The sequence below is a fragment of the Etheostoma spectabile genome, chromosome 20 (assembly GCF_008692095.1).
Source record: "Etheostoma spectabile isolate EspeVRDwgs_2016 chromosome 20, UIUC_Espe_1.0, whole genome shotgun sequence".
Classification (NCBI taxonomy): domain Eukaryota; kingdom Metazoa; phylum Chordata; class Actinopteri; order Perciformes; family Percidae; genus Etheostoma; species Etheostoma spectabile.
This window is the reverse complement of record NC_045752.1, coordinates 26,370,672-26,377,237: the sequence shown is the minus strand read 5'-3', so window position 1 is coordinate 26,377,237 and position 6,566 is coordinate 26,370,672. Positions and strand designations below refer to the sequence as shown.

The window sequence follows — 6,566 nt, the reverse complement described above, 5'->3', positions numbered from 1 at the left end:
GGAAACAATGATCCACATTTCCCACCATTTCATAGACTGAACAACTAATGGATTAATCAACGATGAATATAATAGTTAGTGCAGCCCTGGTCAAGCTGCTGCCCTCCATATACACCACACCTACAAAAGGTTTCTGATATTTCAAAAAATACATTTTTGATATTGTGTCACTTTAAACATTTTTTTTGAAGCCATCAGCGCACCATGAAGTACACACACTTACAGTGGTGTGAAAAAGTGTTCGCCCCCTTCCTCATTTCCTGTTCCTTTGCATGTTTGTCACACTGTTTCGGAACATCAAACCAATTTAAACAATAGTCAAGGACAACACAAGTAAACACAAAATGCAATTTGTAAATGAAGGTGTTTATTATTAAAGGTGAAAAAAAATCCAAACCATCATGGCCCTGTGTGAAAAAGTGATTGCCCCCTAAACCTAATAACTGGTTGGGCCACCCTTAGCAGCAACAACTGCAACCAAGCGTTTGCGATAACGTGCATGAGGCTTTTTGGAGCAAGAGAGGAACGATTAAAAGTCTGCGCTCAGCTTCAAAAAACAATGTTAAAAACAAAGACAAAGCCAGAAATCTTGGTGTAGTATGGACTCAGACCTGAACTTTAACAGCCACATTAAGACAATTACAAAGTCAGCCTACTATCACCTTAAGAATATATCAAGGGTTAAAGGACTTATGTGTCAACAGGATTTGGAAAACTTGTCCATGCCTTATCTTCAGTAGACTTGACTACTGTAACGGGGTCTTTACAGGTCTCCAAAAAATCAATCAGACAGCTGCAGCGATTCAGAACGCTGCTGCTCGAGTCTCACTAAGACCAAGAGAACTGGATCACATCACTCCAGTTCTGAAGTCTTTACACTGGCTTCTGTGTTCAAAGAATTATTCAAAGTACTCTTGCTAGTTTATAAATCACTTAACGGTTTAGGTCCAAATATATTGCTGATCTGCTACTACACATATGAACCACCCAGACCTCTCAGGTCATCTGGGACAGGTCTGCTTTCTGTCCCAGAGTCAGAACAAACAGGGTGAAGCAGCTTTCAGTTTCTATGCTCCTATATTGGATAAACTCCCAGAAACCTGTAGATCCGCTGCTACTCTCAGTTCTTTTAAATCAAGGCGTGAAGACCTTTCATTTGATGCTGCCTTTCTTTAAATGACTAATCATTCTTAAATTTCTTATGCTGCACTGTAAATTTTATCTTGTGTTTTATGTTCTCTTGTTTTAACTGTCTATTCATTGTTTTTACCGGTTTTAATGCTGTGATTTTTAACTGTTTTTACTTGTGTTTTATCTGTTCAACTGATTTTGTGTAAAGCACTTTGAATTGCTTGTTGCTGAAATGTGCTATACAAATAAAGCTGCCTTGCCTTGCCTTGCCTTTTACAGCGTCCTGGAGGAATTTTGGCCCACTCATCTTTGCAGAATTGTCCTAATTCAGTTACATTAGAGGGTTTTCGAGCATGAACGGCCTTTTTAAGGTATACCACAACATTAATAGGTTCAGGTCAGGACTTTGGCTAGGCCACCCAAAGTCTTCTTTTGTTTTTCTTCAGCCATTCGGTGGTGGACTTGCTGGTGTGTTTAGGATCATTGTCGCTGCAGAACCCAAGTTCGTTTCAGCTTGAGTACACAAACAGATGGTCGGACATTTCCCTTCAGGATCTCTTGGTAGACAGCAGAATTCAAGTTCCTTTTATCACGGCAGTCTTCCAGGTCCGAAGCAGCAAACAGCCCCGACCATCACAACTACCACCACCATATTTACTGTTGGTATAATGTTCTTTTATGAAATGCAGTGTTCCTTTACGCCAGATATCTGGACACACACCTTCCAAAGAGTTCAACTTTTGTCTCATCGGTCCACAGAATGTTGTCCCAAAGTCTTGGGGATCATCAAGATGTGTTGTGGAGAAATTGAGACGAGCTTTGATGTTCTTTTTGCTCAGCATGGTTTTCTCCTTGGAACTCTGCCATGCAGGCCATTTTTGCCCAGTCTTTTCTGATGGTGGAGGCATGAACGCTGACCTAACTGAGGCAAGTGAGGCCTGCAGTTCTTTGGACGTTGGTTGGGGTCTTTTGTGACCTCTTGGATGAGTCGTCGCTGCGCTCTTGGGGTAATTTGGGCGGGCCGGCCACTCCCTGGAAGGTTCACCACTGTTCCATGTCTTCGCCATTTGTGGATAATGGCTTCACTGTGGTTCGCTGGATTCCCAAAGCTTTGGAAATGGCTTATAACCCTTTCCAGACTGATAGTATAATTACTTTCTTTCTCAATTGTTCCTGAATTTCTTGGGTCTCGGCATGATGTGTAGCTTTTAAGGATCTTCTGGGGGACCTTACTGTGTCAAGCAGTCCTATTTAAGGGATGCCTTGATTGTGAACAGGTGTGGCAATAATCAGGCCTGGTGTGGCTAGAGAATTGAAACAGGTGTGGACAACCACAGTTATAGTATGTTTTAACAAGGGGGCAATCACCTTTTTCACACAGGGCCATGATGGTTTGGATTTTTTTTCACCTTTAATAATAAACACCTTCATTTACAAATTGCATTTTGGGTTACTTGTGTTGTCCTTGATATTGTTTAAATTGGTTTGATGTTCCGAAACACTTAAGTATGACAAACATGCAAAGGAACAGGAAATGAGGAAGGGGGCAAACACTTTTTCACACCACTGTATTTTCTTGTTGCTACGTTTTGCCTTGGTGCAGCTGCCCGCCAAAATAAAGTCCCAAAACACTGAAAGCACTCAAGATCTGGGAAAGAAAATGTTCCCACAGGTGAATCTGCATTGCAAAGAAAACTAATTTGTTACAATGGTATAGAAAGAGGTTTTGGTTATTCTCTGATCTTGACTTGACCAGGTCTGGTTTCTCCCTGCACTGAGGAGGTCTTGGCCGCGTGTTGGCCTCAGCTCACACTCCTTCCCCCCCCCCCCCCCCCCCCCCCCCCCCCCCCCCCCCCATCTCTGAAGCCACAGGCCCAGCCAGCTGCTCCGCCTCTCTCTCCAGCCACAGCTTCAAAGGCCTCTCCTGGGACTCGGACGCTTCCCAGCTCATATGTAAATGCCTCTAGATTAAGTAGCTAGAGAACACAGCAACACAGATGAAAAGGGCACGAGTCAAGAGCAATGCATGTGAAACCACGGCTGGTGAGCACCTGTTTGTCCAAAGAGGCCGTGAAGTGGGACGGTGTATCGACGTGGATTACATGTCCACGGGGGAGCTCTTTTCACAGAGCCAGCGCTTTCTCTCATTATTTTCTAAGCAGAGGACGCACTGTTGCATCTTCCTGACAGCACTGGGAGCTTAACATATTTTCAGAGCTCAATCGGGCGAGCATTAAAAATTTAAAACATCCCAGTTTACGGCAAACAGCGCCATGCTTCAATTGAGTTTTCGATTGTCACTCTGCACCGAGAGCAGCCCTTCCACAAGCAGCTAACGCTACACAGAAAAGGTGCTTGTTGTACCGTTTCTAATTCTGTCAACATCTGAAACACAAGGGTAAACGTCAAACTGAATGCCTTTTTTCATATTTTAGTACCCCAAAATACATTTGGTTTAATAGCCTTTGTTAAACCCTCTGTGGGGATTAGACAATTAGCAACAGGCTGTAAAATGTTGAAACAGAAAGTTTGTTGTTCACTGGTTTTTCTTCGTCTCTCAGCCTCCTCCACACCCTTCAACTTCATGCTTTTATCCAACTATTGTGGTTAACAGTAGCCCTGTTTCACAGCAGACCTTTGGGCTTGTCACAAGTGTAACTAACATTAACAAGGACTCAATGAGCCAGCATGCATGACACCAGGACCCTGAAACCTTTCAGGGCCCTGAAACCTTTCCCCCCTATGACAGGTTAAGAATGATGAATGAAAATAGTCACAAGTCTGAAAATTAAAAACGTTGATATAACACACATACGGTCAAATAAACCACATTATGGAATCGATTTTTGACCAGCCAGGTGGCAGGCCTTTAGGAACAGGAAGCCTGCATCCAAAATGTGGAAGCGCATGCTGTTATTTTGGTACCAGATAGGTGGGCACAGAAAGCAACAGCCCCAACAGTCAGATTTACAGATTTACAGAAATGTAAAGATCCATCACCAATAGAGGCAATCAGACAGTGATGGGAGTTCAACATTACTGCTAAAAGTCTTTCCTGAATGCGACAAACTTAGTTTAGCATCTGCAAAATCATTATTCAACAGCATATGCAAAGTGAAACCTCTCACAGTTGCATACACCAGCAATTAGACCAATCCACCGGAAAGATTCAGTGACTCACCCAGCAACCAACTCTGCTGTTTCTGGTGTCGTACTCCTGCAACAAACACAACTAAACTGACATAAAGAGACATCACACACGCTGCTGCTTTTATGCTGCAAGAGACACTAAAGACATGTCTATAAAAGAGACTTCAGATACAGTATTAGGGACCACTAAGGTACTTAAAGAGACTTCAGATACAGTATTAGGACCACTAAGGCCTATATAAAAGAGACTTCAGACTAGTATTAGGGACCCACTAAGGTCTATTAAAAGAGACTTCAGATACAGTATTAGGGGACCACTAAGTCTATATAAAGAGGACTTCAGATACAGTATTGGGCACTAAGGTCTATATAAAGAGACTTCAGAACAGTATTAGGGGACACTAAGGTCTTTATATAAAGAGACTTCAATACAGTATTAGGGGACCACTAAGGTCTATATAAAGAGACTTCGATCAGTATTAGGGGACCACTAAGGTCTATATAAAGAGATTCAGATACAGGATTAGGGGACCACAAGGTCATATTAAAAGAGACTTCAGATACAGTATAGGGGACCACTAAGGTCTATTTAAAAGAGACTTCAGTACAGTATAGGGGAACCACTAAGGTCTATATAAAAGAGACTTCAGATACCGTTTAGGGGACCACTAAGGTCTATAAAAGAGACTTCAGATACAGTATTAGGGGACACTAAGGTCTATAAAAAGAGCTTCAGATACAGTATTAGGGGACAATAAGGTTATATAAAGAGACTTCAGAACAGTATAGGGGACCACTAAGGTCTATATAAAAGACTCTCAGATACAGTATTAGGGGACCATAAGGTCTATATAAAAGAGACTTCAGATACAGTATAGGGGACCACTAAGGTCATTAAAGAGGACTTCAGATTACAGTATTAGGGACCCAAGGTCTATTAAAGAGACTTCAGATACAGTATTAGGGGATCACTAAGGTCTATATAAAAGAATCCAAAGAGCACCGTGTCATGGGACCTTTAAATCAATCATTATCACCTGATAATTCACTTGAAAATTGCAATGCATATCAAATCGGCACCAATGTATCGTTAAAGAATGGAACTGGGACCAAAGCTTATCGTCCGCAGCCCTAATAGCAACTCAATGCTTTTCATCCCTCTCTCGTCCTTCCATCCACCATCCTTCCTTTGACTCTCCTCCAGCAGACACACATTCAGCTCCCTCTTTCCATTCTTCTCCTTCCCTTACTCTCTCGGTGTTAACATGCAGTGTTAATTTCCCACCCCCGACTGCTCGGCGCACAGCGTCCCCCCGGCTCTGTCAGCTTGGCTGGCAGTGGCGGTGGCAACATGCGCGCCACGCAGAAAGGTCAGGCTGGATTAGAGGGTTCTGAGCTGCCGCGGCGCCTGTAGACGCCCACTGGGAGCTCCCGTGGGCCTGCTGGGCTCCTCTGTGACGGCAGGTGGCTTCAGGACCCGCGGGGTGTTCCTCCCTGCCTGACTCCAACACACACTTCTCACACCACCTCTGCTGCAACGTGACCGAGCTCCAGCAGAACTCCTTGTGAAAATCTTCCATCGGTTTTGTTGGTTTTTTTGCTTAGCCCGACTACTTTAGTTGCTTTGTTGACGTAACTGCTGACCCGTGTAGGTGTTGCTGAATCTCCGAAACGTTAACAGGAAGAAACAGAAAAAAACTTCTCACACTTTAAAAGGAAAACTCTATTTTTGTATGGGCTACCTTGTAGGTTGTGTTCCTGTCTTTGTATTGGTTAAGGTAACACTTTATAGCTGAGATCCGGGGATGTCTGACACTGCAAACAGCATAAGCAAGGGGGGGGGGCACATATTTGGCAATTTGCTTTTAAATAGCAGATCAACTAATGTCGAGGTCAAGACGGACTGGGAGGATCTCTGTTTAATTATTGCCTATACTTATATATTGTTTAAATTTAAAATTTTATAGGTGCTTAAACATTGTGTGTGATTTGCAATATACATTTAAGCTAAAAGGCAAAAGCATTATTTTAACATAAATGAAGACATGTTGGTCATGCATTGAGTTTGTTGTTATAAGTATATAGTTTGTTGTTTGTTGTTTGAAGTTGTTTTGCAATTCTCTGTTCTATAACATAAGATGTTCTGGTACATTCCGTGATAATCCTGCCTCTCCTAAAAGTGTCGGAAGTAAAATTGATTGTTAGGGACGCTTCCTGAATCTGGTTCATTCCCGATTGGTTCATTTACATTTTAGCATACTTAAACAGTTGCACATTTTGTTTTT

The 6,566-nt window shown here is 42.6% G+C and overlaps 1 protein-coding gene across 2 annotated transcripts in view; it reads right to left on the bottom strand.

The window, feature by feature from the left end:
- Positions 1-6,566, bottom strand: part of kcnh5b (potassium voltage-gated channel, subfamily H (eag-related), member 5b) — a 196,240-nt gene that overhangs the window by 135,935 nt on the left and 53,739 nt on the right. The gene's annotated exons all lie outside the window — the stretch shown is intronic.